The 25881-nt window shown below is 41.0% G+C and overlaps 1 long non-coding RNA gene across 1 annotated transcript in view; it reads right to left on the bottom strand.

The window, feature by feature from the left end:
• The window catches only part of LOC308640023, a 56336-nt gene extending 51584 nt beyond the window's left edge, over positions 1-4752 (bottom strand). Inside the window, exon 1 of the long non-coding RNA XR_014020155.1 lies at positions 4618-4752. This is a non-coding gene — a long non-coding RNA (uncharacterized lncRNA). The remainder of the gene's footprint in view (positions 1-4617) is intronic.
• Between the last annotated feature and the right edge of the window lie 21129 nt (positions 4753-25881).

The raw sequence follows: 25881 nt of genomic DNA on the forward strand, positions 1-25881 counted from the left end.
AAAGTCATAGACAAAAGAGGCTTAATATTTATACAAGCAAAAGCATATATAATATGATTGGCAATACAAACTAGAATCATGCATATCTTAATTTGTAAAGCAATTCACTGATATGAGGAAACCCCGTCTATAACATGGAACCCTCTGTACACAATAAAAACATACTGAAAAAATTAACCAACCAAATTGTAAATATCCACAGATGTATTATTTTACGAATCCTCTTATTCAACTACAACTTACACCATCTCTCAGAAGAGCAATCTTTGTCCATCTTGACATTCATTCTATGGCAGATAATTTCACAGAAAATCCATTACACATATTCAGAAAGAACTCTAATAAGGAAATTTTAGTGAAAAAAAATGTACAAATAAGATTAGAGAAACTGACTTATGATAGTAATGTATTACAACGGGTTGACCTAGAGGTCTTGAGAAATGTGCAAAAATTTCCTGCAAATAATGCAAGAAGGGTTGGAGTTGTAGACTAGTGGTAGAGTGCTTGCCTAGCATATATGAAGCCCTGGGTTTGATCCTCAGCACCATATATGAATAAATGGGAAATTCATTAACAACTAAAAATATTTTAAAAAGTTATGGAAGTGCTGTCAGATAATATTGACACTCACAAGGCAAGGGGAGTGTTTTGTTGTTAATTTGAATGTTCCGATACATTACTGGAGGAAAAGCAGGAGACTAGGTAATTTTAAAGCACAAAACACAGGACAGGTTTTTCTATGATAACATGAGAAAGAAATCAAGGCTTCTAAAAATCTTTTTTGTTGGGTAACTTCTCAATCAACCTTAATGAATTTAGGCTTCCTCCTCTACCTCAATTATGTCCCCTAATATATGTGGGCCACAGGATTTGACATCACTGCATTCCTCTAACGAAACCATATGTCAAGTGGTAAATTAGGCAATTAGATGTTTTATTTTTCTATTTTTCTTTTTTTGTTTGATGCCCTCGAGATTAAACCCAGAGATATTACTACTGAGCCACATCCCCAGTCATTTTTATATTTTATTTTGAGACACAGACTCACCAGGTTGCATAAGGCCTCGCTAAGTTGCTAAGGCTGTCCTCAAATTTGCAACACTCCTGTCTCAGCCTCTGGAGCAGGAAGGATCACAGGTGTGCACCACTGTATCTGGCTGTAAGCTGGGATTTTTAACAAAAAAAAAAGGTGGATTTTAACCCAACTCTCTCTTCTTTAATAATAGTCCATCCCATTTGGCTCTGAATAAATAAACCAGGGCCTCAGATAAGGGAGCATATCATTTCAAAGTGATACACAGAAAGCTTTGGTGCTGAGGAAGCACAGATGTGTCAGGCTAAAGGGGCAGGGAAGGTCCCTGACAGCTGGGACATGCTTCCTCCTGGTCTTGCTCATAGAAAGCATCCAGGATCACCCTCCCAGGCACCTGGACCATGACTCCAGTCTATGAGGCTTTTCAGGTTTGCACAGCTCTGTACTGGGGTGGGTGGTCCTTATGCTCTGGGAGAGGTTTTGCTCCTTCACACCATGAGAGACTAAAAGGGCAGGAGTCACTGCTCACCTTGACCCTCAGCACCAGCATCCACAGGCCGACTGTCCACCTGTCTCCAAATAATGGGAACAGAGCTTGGGGAAAACAAGGTCCCAAGGAAGTAGCTGTTTAGATGAGGCTTTTTCCAGGAGATTCCTTAGCCCAGGGCCCCCAGCAGCTTCCCTGAGAGCCTGCCCCCCACACATCAGGCTGCCCTCTAGGGGGAGCTGACCCAGGGCCTGAAATTCTGTTCACCCTGCAAGGCACAGGGCAGTTGTGGGCACTCTGTGGCAGCTCCAGGAGAGGACAGTGGCTGAGGACATGGGACTTTGGGAGGTGCCCAAAGGGAACCTCTGCCCAAGAAATCTGACATGGTATCTACACCTAAGGAAGATCAAAGAAAAAGCACAAGATTTTTACAGCTGTGAACTCAAGTTCTCTATACAGTTGCATCTACAAAGAACCTTCAGAGTACTTGACTTTGGCTAACTAGACCACCATGAGGGTGGAAAGGCAGGGTTCTGTATGGAGAGCAAACATTATCTTGGGCTATCTTAAGCCCTTGAATAGCCAATCATCTTAATTTCTGTATCAGACCACAATCTCAAAACTTCTCAGAATATATCACTAGCCTTACCAGACGTCTCCAAAATCTACCAACACTCACAATGCAATAACAGACATACAGAAGAAATTTTCTTTATTTTTTTTCTGCACCCCACCAATGTGATGTTCCTACCAATGCAATTGGTTAATGCAGTGATACACAGTTTCTTTTATAAAAGTTCATGGAGGCCAGGCACAGTGGCACACAACTGTAATCCCTGCAGCTTGAGAGGCAAAGATAAGAGGATTGCTAAATTTAAAGCCAGACTCAGCAATTTAGTGAGACCATCAGGAACTTAGTGACATCATGTCTGAAAATACAATATAAAAGGGCTGGGAATGTGGCTCAGTGTTTAAGTGCTCCTGGGTTTAATCCCTGGTATATTAAAAAAAGAGAAAAAAAAAAGAAAGAAAATTAGAAAGAAAGAAAGAGAGAGGGAAGTGATGTAATCTCTTCCAGAAAGGGACACACACATCATTCAGGGTAACTTGAATCCATGTTCCTTAGTATAATAATTAATATTTGGGTTAAAATGAACTATGTTCTGTAGCTGGGGTTGTCGATGCCTTTAATCCCAACAGATTGGGAAACTGAGGCAGGAGGATCACAACTTTCAGGCCAGGCTGGGCACCATAACCAGATCCTTTCTGAAAATCATACTGAAAAGAGCTGGGGATGAAGGACACTCAAGGAATCGGACATTATTGTGGTGGCATCCCCTCTTTTCACAAAAAAAAAAAAAATTAACTAGGATTCTCCAGAAATCTTCACCATGGCTAATTTTAGGACTGTCAACAAAAGAGTGTCCACAAAAAAGTTCAGTGTAGATAAACTTCCTATTTTTGTGTTGCCCTATTTTACTGGGCTGCTAGTCTGGAAGAAATCAGCACTCCAAGTGCTGGACTCCCCCTTACTAGTTTTCTACACACTTGTATCCAGTATAATAGTTTGTAGAAATGTGCAAAAAAGGCCTCCGGCCTTGAGCAAGGTTTCACAGAGAAGTCACCAACTGGGCTCCATGGGAACAGCTGGTGGGGGAGGAAAGAAAGGGGAGAAGAAGCTCTCCCCTCCTCAGGTGCTGTCCTTGAAGGGTTAACTTGGCCAGAACAGAGAAAGAAAAACCTGCTTTTATGTGTGTGATGCGACAACTTGACTATGGTGACTCCACTTTGTGAACTCAGCCATGACACTCAAAAAGCTCATGACTGGGGCCGTTTGGATTCTTTTGTTCATGAAAATTCCCCAAGAACACAGAGTGATCTATGGGGCCAACTGGAGACTAACTGACCACAACATTCAGGCTTTCTTACATTGCCTGAACCCCCAAACTTCCCTTTTGTGGTTTTTGTGCTTAAATATGGAGCCAACTGAAGGCAGGGGCACCACTCTGACCATCTCATTCTTTCGAGAGCAGAGTGTCTGCCACTGGCCAGCAATAAAGGCTTAACTGGAATGAGACTGTGTGGTCTGAGAGTTATTTGGGTATCCTGGTATTACAATGTGAACTTCTGAGCCCCTCCCCTTACATGCTGAGTATAAAATTCTGAAACCACCTGAACTCAGGGTTCAGGGGATGAATGGATTGATTACAGCAAAAGCATTGCCCTCTGAGTCTGGCTGCAGCCAGATAAAACTGTTTCCAGCTATCTTCAGTGCCTTGCCTCCTTTGTCCCTACATTATTATTACCCAGTGTACTTACCTAACTACAGGACTGGTGTGACTCTACATCATGGACTATCAGAAAAATGAGCACTTATACTCTATTAATGTAGCCCAGAATTCCATATCCCTGGGATCTATAAACAACCCCCTTATTTCCTTTAAAGCAGTTATTCTGACCAAACACAAGGAAGTGTTAAGTGATCATTCTTTCCCCTCAGGATAATATTCACAAATAGAAAACAAGTGCTTTCAAAAGTGTTGTTCTTGCCAGGGACATTGGCACAAGCCTGTAATCCCAGATACAGGGGAGGCTGAAGCAGGAGGATCACAAATTGGAGGCCAGCCCAGACTCCAACACAAGGGGAAGGGAGGAAGGGAGGGGGGAGGGAGGGGGGAAGGAAGATTGATTGATTCTTTCCAATATTTCACTAAGCGATAATGACAATTAGCAGACAGTGTCTATTTGAAACCAGTGGGAAGAAGGAATGTCTGGCTGAGCTGCGAGGTGGAGGGAAGGTGGCCTTTTAGAAGGCAGGAGGCGCCTGCAATTTGGAGGACCTCCACTGGGTGGAGCTCCACTGGGAGAAGGAAGGTGCATTTGTGGCCCTGCTTCCTACACGTTGGGAAAAGTGAGTGCGGGCCACAGGTAGGAAGCAAAGGGGACACCTGGGAACGGAGCCTCCCTTCCAAACCCAGGGAACCAGGGGACAGGGCCCAGGGCCACCCGACAGCGGCGACTCCACGCGCCACTCAGCAGCTCACCCGCCCGCCGGGCCCCAAGGCAGGTGCTGACAACGTACCTTCAGCGAACTCACCATTTTTGGCTTCTCTGGTGACCTGGCGTCCTCTGGAGGAACCTCCGGGCACCCGAGATCCCCGGGAACACGGGCAGCGCAGTCACCCGCGTCCCTGGAGCAGAGAACACGGGGCCTGGAGCAGTAGTAGCCCAGTCGGTGAGGAAGAAAAGCCCGCCAGAGTGCGGAAGCCCGCCCTTCCCCTCCCTCTGCGCACTGATTGGACAGTTCCCCCCAGCGATCCGGATGGATGGCCTCCAGGCCCGCCTCTGGATTGTGACTGACAGCTATCGTCTTCCAATCACTGGCTGAAATTGGGTAGAGTAAGAGATTCTTGGCTCCAGCCCTTTTCAGGAGGAGCTTCCCCTCTGTGCTGGGAACTAATCCAGGTGGGAAGCCTTGGCTTAGCCTCTGGGACAGAGGTGACACTTGCCGCTGAGGAAGGCTTCAGCCATAGAGTGCTTTCCGAGCATGGCGGGGGCCCTGGGTTTAACCTCAACACAAAAACAAAGCACAGCTTCTCCAGGAGACTGAGGCTGGAGAAGCCCAACGTCAGGTCAGCACCTGCAAACAGTGAGACCCTGTCTTCAAATAAAATGAAAAGGTGGGGATGGAGCTCAGAGGACGGGGTCAAGCCCCATTGGGTTTATTCCCCAGTACCTTAAAAAAGAAAGAAGGATATTTTATTATATATTATATATATAATCTATATTTTATATATTTTTGTATATATAAAATATATATCATATTTTTTATAAAATATATATATTATATATTTATATATAAAATATGTATTTTATATAATATATTCTATATATAAAATGGATATTTTATATAATATGTTTTATATATAAAATATATTTTTATATGTAAAATATATATTTATATATATATTATATATATATATATTTCTCACACCAAGTACATCTAATTAGAATATTATCTATAATATATTATATATATTATACATAATATATATATATATATATATATATATATTTTTTTTTTTTTTTTCCCCCCAGCTGATGCGACCTCAGGTGACTTAGAAAGACACGGTCTCCAAATTTTTGAAACACTTTTTAAAGATATCATATATATGACCCATATATAATATCTAAAAATGAAAACAATTTGAAAACTATTTAGTAATTCTTCTCACCTCCTGGCCTCTGTTGTTTTCAGGAGGCTCCTGATCTATGAAAGGAAGCAACTGGGGTTGGCTTTGATGCTCAAGGCTCCCTCCCCAGCAGAAAGGGTGGGGGAGGAAGGAAGGCAATCCTCTAGGGCAGCAATGTGCTGTGGAAATAAAATGGGTGCTTTGGGCTTAGTGTCCATGTTCTACTTCGACTGTTAGGAAGCCTTATGCAGAGATGTGACTCTGGTGACCCCACAGGTCTGGTCAGGTGTTCACCCAAAACCAAACAGAAAAGGTTATGATGCAAAGCAGGAAAGAAACTTTGACCAGTGCAGCTACACCAGGAAGACAAGGAAACCCTGTCCTTACCCTGTCTTCAGATGCTGACAAGGACTTTGAGGTTTTGTCGAATGGGTAATCATAGGCATGCATGGATAGGGGAAATTGATTCTAGGATTTAGTATTATCTGTAGGATTTAAGCTTCAGGCATCTGTGGTCTTATAACTTGTCTGTGAGCTCACGCTCACTTGCCCCCTGGATGCATGTCACTCTATTGCAAAGACTCACCTCACTTTGTCAGGAGGAAGTCCCCCTCCAGTGTATTCTTTCCATGTCAAGGTTTTCAAGAAAAGCCACAAGCCCTAGGAAGCAACATACCCCCAGGTGCTGACCCAGCACTCTCAGCATCCTGGGTTTCAACTGATAGTCCAACCAGAAAGAAACCAAAACCCTGCTCAGCTGGGCCCATTAACCCTGCATATAAACCATAAAAAATTGCCACTTGGGGCCAATACTGCCTGTCATGTCTATCCCCCTCTTGGAAATTAAGTACAATTTTTTTCTCTACTCTTAAGTTAGGCTTTGTGAAGTGTTTCACATCCTGCTCACTGTCCCAAGTTCATTCTACCTATCAATATTGCCCATGGACTAGGGGGCTATTGGGTAAAAAGTCATATTTCCACAGGTGTGGAAAATGGACACATAGTTGCCCAGGGCTGAGAATTGAATTCCAGGTGCCTTTATTGTCCCCCATGGTAGAGACTGAATGGAGGGCAGGGCACTTTGCCACTGAGCATTGCTTTTATTGTGGTTCAAAGAAGGTGGGTGTGAGCAGAACTGTAATGGGCCTGAGAGAATAACTCCAGATGGTGACTCCAAGCTACAATCAATCCAATGAAGAAGTTGACAAATCAAGGGTGAGACCAAGCATAATTGATCATGCCTGTAATCCCAGAGGCTCAGGAGGCCGAGACAGGAGGATTGCCTGTTCGAATCTAGCCATCAGCAAAAATGAGGTGCTAAGCAACTCAATGAGAGCCTGACTCTAAATAAAATACCAAACATGGATGGGTATGAGAATATAGTATTTTGCTTTAAATGTAGAATTGAGACGTAAGAAAGGCAGCCTGAGGGCAAGGAGAGCAAAATGGAGAGTCACATGTACAGTCTCAGACTGTGGATGTGGCAGATCCCGAGTCCATGCACCTGAACCACCCTGGACCCACAGGAGGTAGGGGAGGGGTCACCCTGACAAAGAGAGAAAGAAACTGTGTTGATTTAGGTAAAGTCAAAAGTGTCTAGCTCCAAGATGCACTCAATCCAAGAAGACTTTCCCGGCACAAAAGGACAAAGGGAGTTGGGGACAACTAAGGGTGTATTGCTTTATATACAAATATGTGGGGTTTTTGATACCAGGGATTTAACTGAGCACTGCCTAGCCACTGAGCCAAAGTTCCAGCTCTTTTTTACTTTTACACAGGGTCTGGCTAAGTGGCTTAGGGCCTCCCTAAGCTGCAGAGGCTGCTTCAAACTTGCAACTTTCCTGCATTAACCTCCCAAACCAGTGGGATTTCAGGCATGTGCCACTCTGCCCTGCAGCATGCTTCTTTAAACAGCCCAGTGGGACACAGTGAAACCCAGGTGAAGATCTGGAAGTTGGTGCACCCCGTAGTACTTTACCAAAGAGGAACTGGGGTGGGAAGCGGGGACCCTTGTGAACCAGAGGATAGAATGCTGACTGCAACTTGCCTGCTCGCCCACATGTTCCATCCTGAAACACTGTCAGCGAAAGCTGTGCTTTTTCTGTACCTGTGTCTCTTAGTCTTTTAGGGGACACACACAAGAATGGTGAGAACAGATGGTTAAGAGAATAATCCTGGAAAATGGGCCCACCATGCTGACCTGTACGTGCATTCTTTTCCAAAAAGCAATTTACCTGCAACTCTGCCTGGCCCAAGTGGACAGGAGATGTCACATTCCTCAGCCAACTACCTGTGATCTGCATGAGAAATGCAGGTAGGAAAACCCCTAAGAGGAACCCAAGTGGCTATGCGGGGACAGACTTTGTGACTCTTTCCACAGACCAGATTTTGGAGGAAAGGATAATTCTTTGGATAAGAATCCAATTAGAATGGCTCAGCGTGGGCCAAGGTGACATAGAGTTGCCATGACCATAGAGTCTTGAAAGTATGATGTCACCCTGCTTTCAAAAGTCAAAAAGTGCACCTGGGCAGGAGTCTCTGGAAATTTCACAGGGACTCCAATAAAACTAGAGTGCAGAAGAGGCACAGGGTACGTCTGCTTTCTGAAAGGACCCACTCTCGCCCTTGAGAATGTCCCCTTCCCCTTCAAGAAGTTCATGCCTGTTACAGGGTGACATGTCTGAAAACTTTCTGATGTGATTGCAAAATCAAGGGTTCAAGGGGGTCTTTTCACTGCTTCAGTTTCTCAGGAGGTCCCAGCTCTATAATGAGTTTATTCTCTCTAAAAATAAAATCAGAAACCTTCATTAACAAACAGCAAAACAAAACAAACAAAAATAGATCAGTAACCTGCTAGAGCAGCCTCCGCAATTTAGCTTCACTCTGTCTCAGAATAAAACTTGCAATAGAGATGTAGTTCAGGGCATGTAGTTCAGAGGGCTGGGCTTGGTGGTGCACACTTCAAGTCACAGGAGCTTGTGAGGCTGAGGCAGGAGGACCATGAGTTCAAAGCCAGAGTCAGCCATGGTGAGGTCCTAAGCAATTTGGTGAGACCCTTTCTCTAAATAAAATACAAAATAGGGCTGGGGATGGGGCTCAGTGGTTGAGTGCCCCTGCATTCTATCCCCAGTCCCCACCCTCCCTCCAAAAAGACATAAGAAAATAGAATGTAAAAGGGCAGATATAAAACTAACGACATCAACAGTGACATTATATGGGAATTGACTGAGCGATCCTATCCAAAGGTAGAGGTCATTAGAAAAATAAAAATAAAAACAATGTCCAATTCTACGCACCTGAGACCCAGATCATAAAATGTAATGAGCAACTAGTCCCATCTTTGCCCCAGATCTCCCTCCTTGCTGCCTGATTCCTTTTTCTTTGGGTTCTATGATGTCTCCTCTGACCTTAAGGGTTCACAGAAAGAGAGAACGAGAAAGAGAGAGAGAGAGAGAAAGAGAGAGAGAGAGAGAGAGAGAGAGAGTTTCAGGGGTTGATGTAGTGATCTGTCAGAGCCTCTTGCTTCAGGACTGGAAGGCAGGGAGTCACTCAGAGTCGCTCTCCACATATCTCCTCTTCCTTAATATTTGAAGGCGATTGGGAAATTGTATCTTTCAGTCACTGGATTCTTGGTCCGAGGTCATCATGATCTACTATTGAAACACAAAAGGCATTAGTAGGAAACATACTATCTCTGGGACATAGGCAACTTGGAAGATCCAGGTTAGTAGTAGTAGTAGTAGTAGTAGTAGTAGTAGTAGTAGTAGTAGTAGTAGTATTCTGCCAAACACTCATCAGAAGATTCTTCATCTTTTCTTGATTTTATTGGGAAGCCTTGGACTTTGCAATGGTAACATTGACATTTTCATTTGGCATGACGCTTCAGCCTCTCCACAAACCACGGAGCAGAGGGCTCAGTCACAATATTTATCACAGTGGCCTTTTAGAGCATTTTAACTCAGTTCTAGTTTTACCAACAACATTTATCTGACTATGAAAGCTCTTGGAAGGAATTTAAGCCCGATGTTAAGAGAATCCTATGTTGTAAGTTTGAAACAGAGCCATAAAGACTGTATCATAGAAGCAAGGGATAATATTTAAAGTGGTCACTTCATGAGACCAGGAGATGGCCTAGGTCTGGATAACTGGCATGCACCTGTTTCAGACCTGAATCTTAACTTCAGCAGAGTGTAGCTCTGAAATATCAGCTGGGAATAACTAAGATGAGTTGTATTCATACAGGCGACAGGATAGTCATCATCCTTTCTCTTAATTCTCACATTTAAGGAATCTGTTAGGTCTGTCAGTGATGTAGATATTCTGAAGGCAGAAGACAAACATCCTAACATCCTTTTGGGTGCCATGTCATGAGAGTTAGGGTATTACCAGTAAAACCTCCAGGTGACAGGCATCCTCCTGTAATTGTTCTTGTCCATTCTAGGAGACCAGCCTAAATGCATCCACTATTTCTAGTCCTCTTGTGTGGTCCTGACTAGATATTTGCATAATACTCAGGAATACTCAGGAATAATAATTAGGAAACATGCCAATTTCCATTGTAGAATTATCAGGGCAACCCTAGGTTGGTGGATACCTTATGGAAATAACTGGCCTGTAGAGAAAAATTCTATTTCAACAATCCTTCTCTTTGGACAATGGTCCAGATAAGGAGTCTTAATTTCCAAGGGCCAACATGATTGTCTGGTTTAGGTTTCTCGTATGGTTTCTTTTCCTCAAATATAATCCCAGACAACTTGTTTGCCATAGGATCGACATATAACTGGGCACTACAGTCAGTAGGATTAATCTAGTTTCATGGGTGGGATTTCCAGTCCACACTACAATGTACATTAAAAATGGATCTGAGTGTTGGGGTGGTGGCTCGGTGGTGGAGCGCTTGCCTAGCACTTGCGAGGCCCTGGGTTTGATCCTCAGCACCACATGAGAAAATAAACAAAATAAAGGTATTGTTTCCATCTACAACTAAAAAAATTAATTTAAAAAAAATAGATCTGAGAAATGGGTCCATAGAAGTCTCTTCATAATTTTTGCTTACCTGACAAGCTCATGATGCTGCATGGTTGGAAAATCTGCAGTTGGAAGATTTACCTTCCTGTGTCAGGTTTTTCAGTCATTTTCATGATGACAGGTTTAAATTCTATCTTTTCAAATCTGATTTAATTTACTGAATCATATTCAGCAGCAGTCAACATGATTCAGTAAATTCAGCAGCAGTCTCAATTTTTTTTTTGGGGGGGATGGTGCTGGGGATTGAACCCAGGGCCTTGTGCATGTGAGGAAAGCACCCTAACAACTGAGCTATATGACCTGAGATTCTCAATGTTTCAATTAAGAAAAAAATTAAATATTTTGTAAGATCTAGTGTGTGCCTCTGGGGTCCTGTGTTCCCCATTTTCTTTATTTAATAAAATTGAGTAAAGACTTGGCATAAGCCATAGTATCATCAGTTTAAGTTATGGATAGTAGTACAAGTATTTAAACGATCAGATTTAACTTGTATTGATTATTGTAATTTCCCAATATATATACTAGTTGATCCATTCTAACAATTTACAAGGAATCCTCAATCTCTTTCTGAGAGAAGGTCTCAAAATATCTTCATGTCTCAGAATATTATCCTTTAAATAGGTGTCTCTTGATTGTCTTTTTAAAAATGTCATTAAGCATTATATAAATCCTACCATATTTTTATGGATAATAGGTCCAGTCAGAGAACTTCTATCATGTCCATGAATTTTCAACAAGGTTTGCAACTTTTATTGCTCAAAACTAACGTACAACTTTAATTTGGAGAACCTCAGTCCTAATAAAATCCCCAGATCTCAAAATGATTCAACAAACAAAATATGCAAGAATAGACAGTCTTTGAATCAATCAAATTTAGTCTCCAAGGAGAATTGTAAAAATTAGAATCTAAGTCAGCGGTTTAATGTATTTAGTGTTTAATCAAAGATGTGAATTTATTCACCCAAATTAATCCTTGCCTTAAACAATAAGAATCATTAGGCAATAAAGACTTTGCTTAACAGAATTAAACTTAATATTTTAATACGTCTTTATCATGTCAAAATATGAACAAAAAATATTAGCTCAGTATCAGCATAGAGAGTAAAATCAGGGAAATAGCCTGAAATATCCCTGAATTAATCAGTTAAAACTTTTAGTCAGTCCAGTACATACAAATCTTTTTTTTTTACATTTCTATATTATCTATCTAATTAATAATATAAATATATTTATATTTAGGAAAATATTTGTATCATAAAAACCTAGAATATAAAGATCTTGGTTTACCCAAAGATGATTTCTTTCTACTTAGGTCCTCCAGTGTGTGCTTCTCCTCTGTTGAAATTCCTTTTAGAATTTTTCCTGGTTACACTTTGAAATGATTTCTGAAAATAATTTCTGAAAAATAATTATCTTTGTACCTTGATAAAAAAGAAATATCAATGAGGGCTGGTGTTGGGGTTCAGTGGTAGCACACTTGCCTGGCATGCATGAGGCACTGGGTTCGATTCTTGGCAATGCATACAAATAAATAAAAAAGAAAAAGGCCCATCAACAACTTAAAAAATATATATATTTTTTTTTTACAAAAAAGAAAAGAAATATCAATGTAAATATAGTTAAAGTCCTTGGATATTTCTGTAGATAAGGCATAACCTATAATTAATACAGTAGAATTGATTAACTTTATGTAACCACGTGGTTCTTAAGATATTTTGGATCCATTTCAATTTGTTTTAACTAGGAGTGAACGCTTTCATGTGACGTCACGTGATGTAGCTGATGATCCTTGTGTATACATCTATTTATTTCTTGTAATTATATAGTCAGGAACAAGAAGAGGGATTCGGGGGGCCATCCCAGGAACATAGATGGCTTTGTTTCTGCGATAAGCAAATGCATCCCCGAGTTACAGCCATCTGATCTAGTAGGAGATTCAGAAAATACACACACACACACACACACACACACACACACACACACACAGGCTGAACCCTTTTATTGAGGAGAAGCCATTCAAATGAGGCCAGGGGTCAGGTTTCAGGGGGCTGAGTCTAGCTTCCTGATGTCTTGTCCACAAGAGGCTTGGTTTCAGCTTTGGAGTTGTTCTGTATCCTCACTTGCAGGGAAAGCATGAATGAGAGACCCCATCATTCCTCCTCCAATTAAAAAAATCCTGCAGGAGAAGGGTGGAGTTGTGGGAAGGGCGCCCCCTGCCGGGCTCTTGCAGGGACACACAGCTGCAGAGTTCTTAGGGTCCCTGTTAGCCTCAGATTGTGTCACCTGAGCAGCAAGTGGAGACCTACTCTAAGATCCCCCAGATTTCAGAGATGGGGGTATTTGCACAGAGCATATCAATAACCTTTGGAAAACATTCATTAGTAAAATAATGTTATACTGAAGTATGCATAGATTTTGGAATGCTTCAGTCTAGAGACTGTTTTCACATTCTTTATGGTGTTTGAAGAGAAAATTCTTATCAATTTGATGAGGTACTCTTTATCAAATTTTCTGTTCTTGCTGGTGTAGTGGTTCATGCCTGTCATCCCAGCAGCTCAGGAGGCTGGCACAGGAGGACTGCGAGTTTCCAACCAGCCTTGGCAACTTAGTGAGGCCTGAAGCAACTCAATGAGATCTTCTCTCTAAATAAAATATAAAGAAGAGCTGGGCATGTGGATCAGTGGTTAAGTGTCCATAGGTTCAATCCTCCATACCAAGAAAATCAAATAAAAAATAAAAATTTTTTAAAAGTGGTTTCTGATTGTACCTTCACTATGATTCTAAGACATCTATCCTCTCTCAAGATCCCCAAAATTTCCTCTTGTTTTTTGCCTTGATAATTCGAGTAATTTCAGTATTTGCATTTCTGTGTGTTCCATGACACTAGAGTATATTTTGACACATTATACATACATACAGTGTAACTTATTCTGCTTAGGATCCCAGTCTTTTAGTTGTACATAATGTGGAGTTACCCTGGTCTGTAGTTATATATGAACATAAAAAATGTATCCCATTCAGTTTACTCTCTTTCCTATACCATTCCCCTCCCTTTCAATAAGTTCCCTTTATCTAATCCAATACACTTTTATTTTTTTCCCTCCTCAACCTCCCTGTGTGTGTGTGTGTGTGTGTATCACATTTTCTTTATCCATTCATCTGTTGAAGGGCAACTAGGCTGATTGCATAGTTGAGCTATTGTGAATTGAGTTGCTGTAAACATTTTTGTGGCTGATTTTTAAGTCCTTTGGATATAAATCAAGAAGTGGCATAGCTGGGTCAAATGGAGGTTCCATTTCAAGTTTTCCAAGGAATCTCCATACTGCTTTCCAGAGTGGTTGCACCAATCTGCAGTCCCACCCACAATGGGTGAGTGAACCTTTTCCCCACCTACTTGCCAATATTTAATGATACTTGTATTCCTGAGAATGGCCCTCCTGACTGGAGTGAGAGGAAATAGTTTTAACTTGCATTTCTCTAATTACTAGAGATATTGAACTTTTTTTTCATATATTTGTTAACCATGGATGACTGTATGTTTCGTGTGTCACTGGTGCTGGGGCTGCAGCTTCATCATTCTGCAGGACAACTTTTGAATTTTCTAGAATCATCTGTCCTCATTGAAATTCTTGGTCCATTTACTATAATGAATTGTTCACAGTTGTGTGCATCATTCCATCTTCAAATACTCCCTGTGGTTTATAAGAATCCAATCTCAGGTTAGAACTTTGTGGTTTGTTCACTCTAGTTTTTCAGTAAGAATTGATGTCACTGTGCTGAACCACAGAGTTTTGTCATGTATTTGAAAGAGTGGGTCATAGTTTTGGTTTTCTTCACAAATTGATGTGGGTTTTAGGGAACTTGTCAATTTCTCTCCAAGTTTGGAGAATACACTGAATCCTTATGCCAATTTGTGGTGCACTGTTTTCTTTTACTTTTTTTGGAAATTTAAAAATATATTTATAAAAACTTATGTGACTTTTACAAAACAATTATAGAATTCACAAAGATTTAACAAAATTCAAGCCCAATTGAAGTTCATTACAATAATCTTTCCTAGACTTGTTAGGCTCGAATCCAGGACCCCCCAAAGACCACCAGAGACCAAGATCCTTGTAAGCAGCAAATAATTGTTTATTGGGTGCTAGCTTGGTCCTCCATGTGCATCCAGCAACTTGTGATGCTGAGAGGCCCCTAGCCCAGGGTTTGCAGCAGTTTTATACACTCACTGGGGAAGGCAGGGACTTCACATACGTCATAGCATCTCTTGGCAAATCATCACGCACCGCGGGAAAATCATAAAACAACTCTAAAACATGATTAGCACATTCACTGGTGGGAACAAGTTGGGTAGGGGTGATTGATTAGTACAGAGGGGATTCATTTGAACTTGTTGGTTTAGGCCACGAGGATTGTATGTGCTGAACTACATGGTTTCCCAACATGTTATCTGTGGGGAGCCATTCTGACACGTGATTGGGTGACTCCCGTTAAGGGCCTGAGGCACTCTGGCTGTGTCAGAGTTATCCCGACCCTTTCCTGATGAGAGAGCCCATCCGTGTGGGGGTGTGCGTAACCACTGACCCTGGAGACCCAATCACTGACCCTGACCTTGGAGTACAGCCCCCCCTCAACCTTCATTGGATGGAATTCTCCCCTGAATCTCTTGTTTCCCCCAAATAAAAGGCTGATCCCCGGCGTGTTCGCTCTCTCTCTCTCCTGCTAGCCCAGAGTAATCCTCGCTGCCCTGCTGAGCGGCTGGAGGCAGGGAAACAGGGAGACCGAGCCGTCTTGGACCTAGCATTAAAATAAGGTACTGTCTGTGTGTTTTATTTTGATCTCTTCTAACTAACTGAATGCCAGAACCTCATTAATGAAACCACTGCGCAGGCCGCGTGGTAGAATTGGCGCCCAACGTGGGGCATTCTGAATTAGTTAGATTGAGTGGGAGCGCGCGCTAAAAAGATTAAGGGAAAGAAATAAAGAGAAAGGAAGATAAGGAAATAGAAATAAAGAAATAAAGAGAAAATAAAGGAAAGTAAGGAATAAAGAATAAAGAAAAGAAAGAGGTGACATTTGGGTCACAAAAGTAATAAAGAGGATAAAGAAAATAGAAATAAGATAAGAGAAAGAAAAAAGTGACATTTGAGTCACAAAAGTACCAGGAAATATTGAAGGAAAGAGACGTTAATTTACTTAAAATGGGAAATTCTACTTCTTCGGATAAGGAAATGTATCTAACTATTTTAGACAGTATAATTAATCAGAAAGGAAAACAGATAAAGAAAACTCAGTTATTGCAATTCTTAAAGATTGTAGGTGAACATTGTCCTTGGTTTTGTGACCAAGAGTCTCCAAATTTACTTACTTGGGAGAAATTAGGAAGAAAGTTACAGAGAGTTTGTCTTTCTACTGAAATACCTGGAGGCATAGAGAATATACAGAAAACTTGGACAGCCCTAGAAATTTGTCTCTTTGAATACATGGACCAGAGTCCGTGGCCACCAGAAGAGCTTCTGAGAGGTATTCAAAGAGCCATTAGGTCTATTCAAATGGAAAATCAGCCTGAGGCTAAGTTAATTTCCTTTCCTTTGAGCCGTTTTAAAACAAAAGCGCTAGGAGCTAAAACAAAGGTTAGAAATGTGCAAGCTAGCCCGCAGACAGATTATACAGAACAGCATGATAAAGAAGAAGCATCTCTAATCTTGGAGAGCCCTCCAGAAGTGGTAACCAATCTTCCTGGAGAGGAAAATACAAAGGAAACTTCCAGCGGGGCTCAGGTTTCTTCTCAGCCACGTGAGTTAGAAACCCAAATTCCAAATGGCGATAGTACAGAGTCTGATAGCAGCTCGCAGTCTGAGGAAGAAGAATTAGACATAGAAACTCAGGACTTAGAGAGAAATTTTAATAGATTGCATTTAGCACCACCTGCCCAAGCCTTTAAAATTCAGCCGATACCTGCTAGAAGAACCAAATTTAACAGGTGTGCTGAATTAAAGATGACTTTTCTTACCCCAGTTCAGCAAGGTATTAAGAAGGCTCAAGAAATGGGGGAGGATACTACTGGTTTTCACCTCTTTCCAGTTTTTGAGCAAACTGATGAGCAAAATCAGAGAGTTAGAATTCATGCTGTAATTCCATTTAAAACTATCAAGGAATTAAAAAATGCATGTGAAACGTACGGCCCAAATTCGCCTTTTGTTCAGAGTCTGATAGAAAATATCTGCTCACAACCCCTTCCTCCTAGTGACTGGGTTTTTTTAGCCAGATCTTGTCTGAGCGGGGGAGATTACTTACTTTGGAAAACTTACTGGACTGATTTTTGTAATGAACAGGCAGAAAGAAACAGAAGACAGGGCATAGAAACGCCAGTAACGATGTTTTTAGGGACTGAAGATTTTGCTGATTTAGAAAGACAGTTAAATTATGATTTTGTAGTGTACAATCAAATAACTGATTGTGCAAAACGTGCCTGGAGGCAAATTGTCCCCAAGGACCAGTCCAATTTAGTTCTTACCAAAATCAGACAAGGTGCCAATGAGACTTATTCAGATTTCGTAGCCCGACTATATCAGGCTGCGAACAGGTCCATCGGAGACCCAGGAGCTAGCGAATTTATTGTTAGACAATTGGCTTTTGAGAACGCAAACAAAATTTGCCAAGATGTTCTCCGCCCCCATCGTAAGAAAGGAACAATTTCTGAGTATATTCGCTTGTGTTCTGACTTAGATTCCACTCAGTTGCAAACGGTAGCCTTAGCAACAGTATTAAAGGAAACTTTGGGGCCACAAAATTCAGTTCAGAAGTCCCGCAGCAAGTGTTACGTTTGCGGAAAACCCGGTCATTTCGCCTACGAATGTCGCCAACGCAAATTTAGGTTTAGGGCTCCATCTACTGGCGATAATAGATATTGCAGGACTCGGCGCCACGTGGTTGATTCGGGTGGCGCGGATGAGCCCGCCTTCTCGCCACAAGTATTTCCTCCTAGCGAGGGGACAAAAAACTTCCGTTCGGCCCCTCCCCGGGCCCAGAAACAATATGGGGAGACGTCGCACAGTGTGACGTCACTAGCGGCGCCGACCAGGACAGTCCGCGATTTTTACCGGAGCAGAGACATGGATCACAGACAGTTTTCTTAGGACCTTCAGAGACAGTTGAATTAGATCCTGAAACGGGACCAACACAAATCCCTACTGGGATTTTCGGGCCGCTTCCTGAAAATACTGTAGGTTTAATTTTGGGGCGTAATAATTTAAAGGGAGCTATTGAAGTAATACCTGGTGTGATAGATTCAGAATTTAAAGGGCAATTATATGTTACTGTAAGATCCAATTATGCCCTAAGACTCACCCCAAAGGATATTTTTGCTCAATTAATATTATTGCCTTGTGTCTCAGAAAGGCACCTGCCGGCAGATTCAGTTTCTAAACCGCCGGACAGAGTATATTGGTCCCAGTTAGTACGACAGGAACGCCCTTTATTAAAACTTAGAATTAATAATAAAAATTTCCTAGGAATAATTGACACAGGGGCTGATAGTTCAATATTGTCCAGCCGATTTTGGCCCAGGCAGTGGCCTCTACATACAGCCTCAGCTAATCTAGAAGGAATAGGAAAAATTTCACAGCCTGCTCAAAGTGCCAACTATCTCCGTTGGGAAGATTCTGATGGGAACAGTGGAATATTTAAGCCTTATGTGTTAGAGTCTTTACCAGCTAATCTATGGGGAAGAGATATACTAGCCAAAATGGGACTGCTACTAGTCACCCCAAATTCTATAAGGTCAGTTGAAGAAATTAATCAGAGGTATTTTCCTGGAGATGATAGGGATACCTTTCAGGAAGAATATCTGTTTACAAGCCAGTCTACACGGCAAGGATTAGTAAATACTTCAGGACAAAATTTTTATTAGGGGCACTGAGTACTTCCCCGATCCTTAAAACAGCTGAAAAAATTACATGGCTCACAGAAGAGCCTATTTGGATTTCTCAGTGGCCCATCTCAGGGGAAAAGCTTAAAATAATTCATAGATTAGTTGAGGAACAACTTCAAGCTGGTCATATTGAACCAACACTTAGCCCTTGGAATACACCTATTTTTGTTATTAAGAAAAAGTCAGGAAATTGGAGATTATTACAGGATTTAAGGGCAATAAACCAGGCAATTCGGCCTATGGGATCATTACAGCCAGGACTTCCCTCCCCCACAGCCATTCCTTTAGATTACAGCTTGATGGTAATAGATTTAAAAGACTGTTTTTTCTCTATAAGGTTACATCCTGAAGATTGTAAAAAATTTGCTTTCACTGTCCCAGCAGTTAATTTTAAGGAACCTGTTAAAAGATACTGCTGGAAAGTCCTCCCTCAGGGAATGCGTAATAGCCCTACCCTGTGTCAAAAATATGTTGATCAGGCAATAGATCCCATTAGAAATAGCTTCCCTGATGCATACATTATTCATTTTATGGATGATATATTATTGGCCCATGCTAATTCAGAAGTACTTTCAGAAATTTTTACTCAGTTAGAGACCTCACTTACAACTATGGGTTTAAGTATAGCTCCTCAAAAAATTCAAAAGGTATCTCCTTTTCAATATCTAGGTCAGATAATTCAAGGGAGTACAATCCGTCCTCAAAATCTTCAGATAAGAGTTAAAGAGTTACGTACCCTTAATGATTTTCAAAAACTATTAGGAGATATTAACTGGCTAAGACCATCCTTAAAGTTAACTACTTCTGAGTTAAGTCCTTTATTTCAGATATTACAAGGAAATCCTTCTCCAACCTCTCCACGTCAACTAACTTTGGAGGCCAAAGCAGCCTTAAGGAAAGTGGAAATTGCGATTAAAAATGCACAGCTTACTAGAATAGATCCTAAAGAAATACTGTATTTATTAATATTTCCAACTGAACATACCCCAACAGGAGCCATATGGCAAAAATTAGGAGTTATTGAATGGATTTACTTATCTCATTCCCCTCAAAAGACATTAATTCCCTTTCATGATTCTACAGCTCAATTAGTGATTAAGGGTAGAACTAGGATTTTACAATTAATTGGATCTGAGCCTGATATCATAATTATTCCATTTTCTGTTCAACAGACTAATTGGCTTTTTCAAACTTCTAGTTCATGGCAGATAGCTTTTGCAGATTTCCCTGGCCAGATAGATAGCCATTATCCTCGTGATAAGATTGTACAATTTGCATCATTAACATCACTTATTTTTCCAAAGATTGTACTTTCCCATCCAATAGAGGGAGCTTTATCGGTGTTCACAGATGGTTCCAGCTCTGGTAAGGCAGGTTTCTTCAGCCGTGTTCATACAGAGGTAATACAAACTTCTTATACTTCAGCTCAAAGGGCAGAACTTCAAGCCCTGATTTTGGCCTTAGATTATTTTTCAAATGAGCCTATTAATATCTATTCTGACAGCTTATATGCAGTCAGAGTTACCAAAAATATTGAAACCTCAGTTATTGGGTTTACTTCATCACAGGAGTTATTTGAATTATTTCATAATTTACAAAAGACAGTGCTAATGAGGAAGTACCCATATTTTATTGGACATATCCGAGCACATTCTAGCCTCCCTGGACCTTTGGTTGCAGGTAATGATAATATTGATAAATTAGTAGCTTTTTGTCAACAGATGTCTTCATATGACTGTGCCCTAGCTTCCCATTCCTTACATCATCAAAATGCTTCTAGCTTACGTAAAAAATTTAGTATTACCAGAGAACAAGCTCGTCAGATTGTAAGCCAATGCCCTAAGTGTGTTATTTACACTCCATCTCTGCCATCAGGGGTAAATCCCCGTGGTTTAAAACCAAATCAAATATGGCAAATGGATGTAACTCATATTCCTCAATTTGGTAAGCAATGTTATGTGCATGTCATAGTGGACACTTATTCTAGATTTATTTTTGCCACAGCACGTACTAAGGAAAATACTCAACATGTAATTTCTCATTGCTTAGCAGCTTTTTCTGTTTTAGGGTGTCCTATGCAGATTAAAACAGATAATGCTCCAGCTTATGTAAGCTCTGCTTTTCAACAATTTTGCCAAGAGTTTCAAATTAATCATAAAACAGGAATTCCTTATAACCCCCAAGGTCAAGCCATTGTAGAAGGAGCTCATTTATCTATTAAACTTCAATTACAAAAATTAAAAAGGGGGAATAAGATAATGACTCCCCAAAATAGCCTTAATCATGCCTTATTTGTTTTAAATTTTTTAAACTGTGACACAGAAGGTCACACTGCTGCTGAGAGGCAAATGTCTCCCTCGGTGACAGGCCCTTTAGGCAGAGTTCTGTGGAAAGATTTACAGACTGGTCAGTGGAAGGGCCCAGATCCGGTAATATCATGGGGCCGAGGGCATGCTTGTATTTTTCCAGAAGGTGCTTTTCGTCCTATCTGGGTGCCTGAACGTGCTATCAGACATGGAGGAGATAGAACCCAGACTCAAGCGACTGAGGATAGACACGGAGGAGCCACAACCCAGAAGGAGGAGATATCGGAAAAAGATGAAGAAAGACCAGATTGAACCAGCCGAGAAGCTGATTTCGTGGAAAGATGTGAAGAAATTGACAACCCAGGCTTCCCAAATACTTCGACGCCTAGGAAAGAACAGGACCCCAGTCTTGATGGTAGCGACAGTAATTGCCCTACTGGGCTGTCAGGTAAAAGGGAATCAAGTAGACACTTATTGGACATATTTCCCAGATCCACCCCTGGTACACCCAGCTGTGTGGACTGGAGAATCTATTCCAGTATTTACTAATGACTCATTCATGATGGGAGGATTTACAGATACTCATATTACTCCCAGTCATGTGACTAGATTTAATTATTCTGGCTACAGTGCCCAATTACCTTTATGTTGGTCACATGATAAACATGCTGGCTGTCTGAAAGTATCATTTGAAGAAAAGACAGCGATTGGTAAACCTAGACTGACAAATAATTCTATTTATGGAGACTTAAAACCTAATACTAGATCAGTAATTAAGATGGGACTTTCCCATAACAAGCCAGTCATTTCTGCAAAACCCCCACCGGTACCCCACTGTCCAAATAGTTCTATAATTGAAATTGGCACCTTTCCTAAATGGATGGATTGTGTAAATACCTTTCCTGTACAACATAAGGTGTCTAAAGCTAGTGGGTATATTTTAGACTGGTCTCCAAAAATTGATGAGAGACAATTACGAAGAAATTCTGCTATGACACCTGCAGGATTTGTTAGTAATATTTTGACTTATAGTGAAGGAGGCATTCAAAGAGATATTTGGCGTTTAATTGCTGCCTCAGAATATTTACATTTTACAGATAAACCTTTACCAAAATTTGTCGGCAAGAACTGTAAAGAGGGATCTTGCTATGGCCTAAGAGCCTGTGTCCAATCTCCTTATGTTTTAATTATTGGAAATGTAAAAGTTAGATGGATAGATGATAGATATTTTGTTACTTGTAATAAGTGCAACCTAACCAATTGTATTTCTAGGTATAATGGAGGAAAAGGAGTGCTGATACTTCATCAGCCCTCTTTTGTTTTATTACCTGCTAATATTTCAGAGCCATGGTATGCTGATGCTGGTTTACAAGTTTTACAGCAAATTCATGCCCAGCTAACAAGACCTAAACGTGCTATTGGAGTCATAATTGTTGGTGTCTTAGCACTGGTCTCATTTATTGCCTCAACCGTCTCTGCATCTCTGACATTGTCTCAGAATATTCAGCATGCAAAATTTCTTAATAATTTAGCTCAAAATACTTCCAAGGCTCTACGTAATCAAGTAAATATTGATGAAAGGATTGAGACTAAATTAAACGCCTTAGAGGCGACTGTTATTAACATTGGTAATGAACTTTCAGCCTTAAAATTTAAGGAAAGGCTTAAATGCCATGCTAATTATAAGTATGTATGCGTTACAGCTGCCAAGTACAATGCTTCTCTCTGGGATTGGGAGAAGGTTAAAAACCATTTATTAGGCATTTGGCAAAATAGTAATAATAGCTTGGATATTCTGGAACTTCATCACCATATCCAAGACATTCAAAATAATAGAGCTGATTTTTCAGATCCTTCTTCTTTGGCTAATCAAATATTGAAGGAGTTAAATGGATTCAACCCTGGAAATATTCTTAAACACTCCGCTTGGTACATTATTGGATTATTCTCTTTGCTGTTAATTCTCTTTTGTATTGTAACTATAGGATGGCAAGTCCTCCAATCAAGAATCCGGGGACTCCAGAGAGTGAACCGCCGCCTCATTGTTAAGAATAAAAAGGGGGAATATGTGGGGAGCCATTCTGACACGTGATTGGGTGACTCCCGTTAAGGGCCTGAGGCACTCTGGCTGTGTCGGAGTTATCCCGACCCTTTCCTGATGAGAGAGCCCATCCGTGTGGGGGTGTGCGTAACCACTGACCCTGGAGACCCAATCACTGACCCTGACCTTGGAGTACAGCCCCCCCTCAACCTTCATTGGATGGAATTCTCCCCTGAATCTCTTGTTTCCCCCAAATAAAAGGCTGATCCCCGGCGTGTTCGCTCTCTCTCTCTCCTGCTAGCCCAGAGTAATCCTCGCTGCCCTGCTGAGCGGCTGGAGGCAGGGAAACAGGGAGACCGAGCCGTCTTGGACCTAGCATTAAAATAAGGTACTGTCTGTGTGTTTTATTTTGATCTCTTCTAACTAACTGAATGCCAGAACCTCATTAATGAAACCACTGCGCAGGCCGCGTGGTAGAGTTATCAACCACCATAAACTACTGGGAGGGTCATCTGGCATCCCAGGTATTTCCCTATCTCATGCTGATTGGTGGCTGCTAGGGGGTTGCTATGGGTCCCCACCTAAACTGAGTCAGGGACACCTGGCACAGCAGATATCTCCTGTTATTTGCAGAAAAACAACTCAGCAGGGTGCATTTATGCCTAGGAGTGCTCTGTGGGTCTTTTAAAGGACAAGGGTCATGCGCCTTCCTTGGACAGGCTTTGCTCTGAGGTACAGGCTGGTATTTCAGACTCAATGGCATTTTTGTAACAAAGGTTGGGAGATCTCTGATCTCTGTGCCCTTCAACAGATGAACAGATAAAGAAATTTTGGTATATATACAGAATGGAATACTATGCAGCCTAAAAGAAGAACAAAATGATGACATTTACCAGCAAATAGATGGAAATGGAGAATATCATGCTAAGCAAATAAGCCAGTCCCAAGAAATCAGAGGCCAAATGTCTTCTCAGATATGCAGATCTAATTCACAATAAGGGTGAGGTTCTTGGGAAGAATAGAGGAACTTTGGATTAGACAGAGGGAAGTGAAAAAGGGGGAGGGGCTATGGAGGTAGATTGAAAGTAAAATAAATCAGATGTCATTACTCTCTGTACATATATGACTTCATGACCAGGGTAACTCTATATCCTGTGCAACCAGAAAAATGAGTAGGTATAATCCACCTATGTAGAATGTGATGACCAAATGATTCTGCTGTCCTGTGTAACTAATTAGAATCAATAAAAAAAAAATTTCAGAAGTTCATCGTACAATTTTGTATAAAAACAGTATCAAGTACTTGGGAAATAATTCCCAAGTATTTAAATGAAATCATGAAGATGTATAGACGGTAGTTTAGCAAGCAGAAAGCAGTTAAGATTAGAATGCGAGTCTTGAATCAATCATCACTCCTAGCAAATTAAATGTAGAAAACCATAATAACAGAAAGAAAAGAATTCAGAATCCAAGTAGGAAATAGGAGTCACATCCTGAATGTGAACTTGGACCCTGGGAGTTCAGCTGTCCGTCAAAGCACTGGTCTCTCCACCCAGCCACAGGGTGCATTTGTGAATGGGCTGCAAACTCTTCCTATTTTCTGTGTTTTCTGCCCGAGGATTTCTGCTGAATGCTGTGACTAAACATTTGACCACTTGTCCTCAAATTCCACTTCAGATCTACTTCTGAAGAAAACGTTTCTCCTCCCACATGAAGAATGATATAAACATTTCAATGGCTTAAATATGTTTAATTACCCCCACCCTCAAATCTCACTGCCTTGCTAACCCGTGCCCAATGAACAAGTCACTTTCTGGGTTTTTTTAAACTTCTTGACTCTTTTTCAAGCACATGTACCTCTTTCTAGCTCCTCTTCATCCTCACATTGTAGGAAACTCCGTGGAGACTTGGGACAGTCTCCCTTCACCTGTGGGCTGAGGCCAATGATTTGCTTTTATTCATGAGGGTGTCTCTGGGACCTGGACCAAGGAGGCCTCATCTGTGACACAAAAAAGCCCTGGGCCCAGGTTGAGGAGTGAGGTTCAGCAAGATATTGAAATGTTTTCAAGATAGGTCAAGGGGCGACATGGTGCACAGAGTAACAAACATACTAACTGAGATTGTCCCAGTATTACTCTGTCCCTATATTTTATTTTTTTAGGTGTAGTTGGATACAAAACCTTTATTTAATTTTTATTTATTTTTATGTGGTGCTGAAGGACAGCAGGTTGCAAGTTCTGAGCAGCCTTCAAAAGGAATCTGCTGCCCTTACAGGGGCCTTTATTTTTATATCATTTTTGTAGATATCTTTCCAGGTAGTTAATAAATAGTCTCAAAGCCCCAAACTTATTTGATGTCCATACTTTTCAAGAGTCACAATCTTTTCTGACATATTGATTATCTAAGATATATTGAGGACATCGTTTAGAATATTTTCCTGTAACCTTTGGCAATCAGGATTAAATATTTACATTTTTACCTTAATCACTAGGTGCACACTGTTGTGGGGCAGGTCACTCAGAAAACACACCAATTCCCAGTTCTGTCCAAATGGACAGAATTTACCTGGCCAGCCAGGGACAGCTCCCTGCAGGACCTATAACTGTCTCTGCAAGGAATAGACCCAAGCCTCAGCATGGGAGAAGCATTTCTTACATGATATGAAGTCTCAGGGTAAAATGGAGTCTGTTTGGTCATTGCCCATACAACCTGGCCCATAACACTATACTACACAACTCGACTACATGTCTCCTGGTCTATTATTAACTTTTAAATTTAAATCATATGTATAATTACTTCATTAACCTTTAACTTTAAAGCACACCTATAATCATTAGTAAGCTTTCTTACTTTCAATCTA

This window comes from Spermophilus citellus (assembly GCF_964194105.1).
Source record: "Spermophilus citellus genome assembly, contig: SCAFFOLD_510, whole genome shotgun sequence".
Taxonomy (NCBI): Eukaryota; Metazoa; Chordata; class Mammalia; order Rodentia; family Sciuridae; genus Spermophilus; species Spermophilus citellus.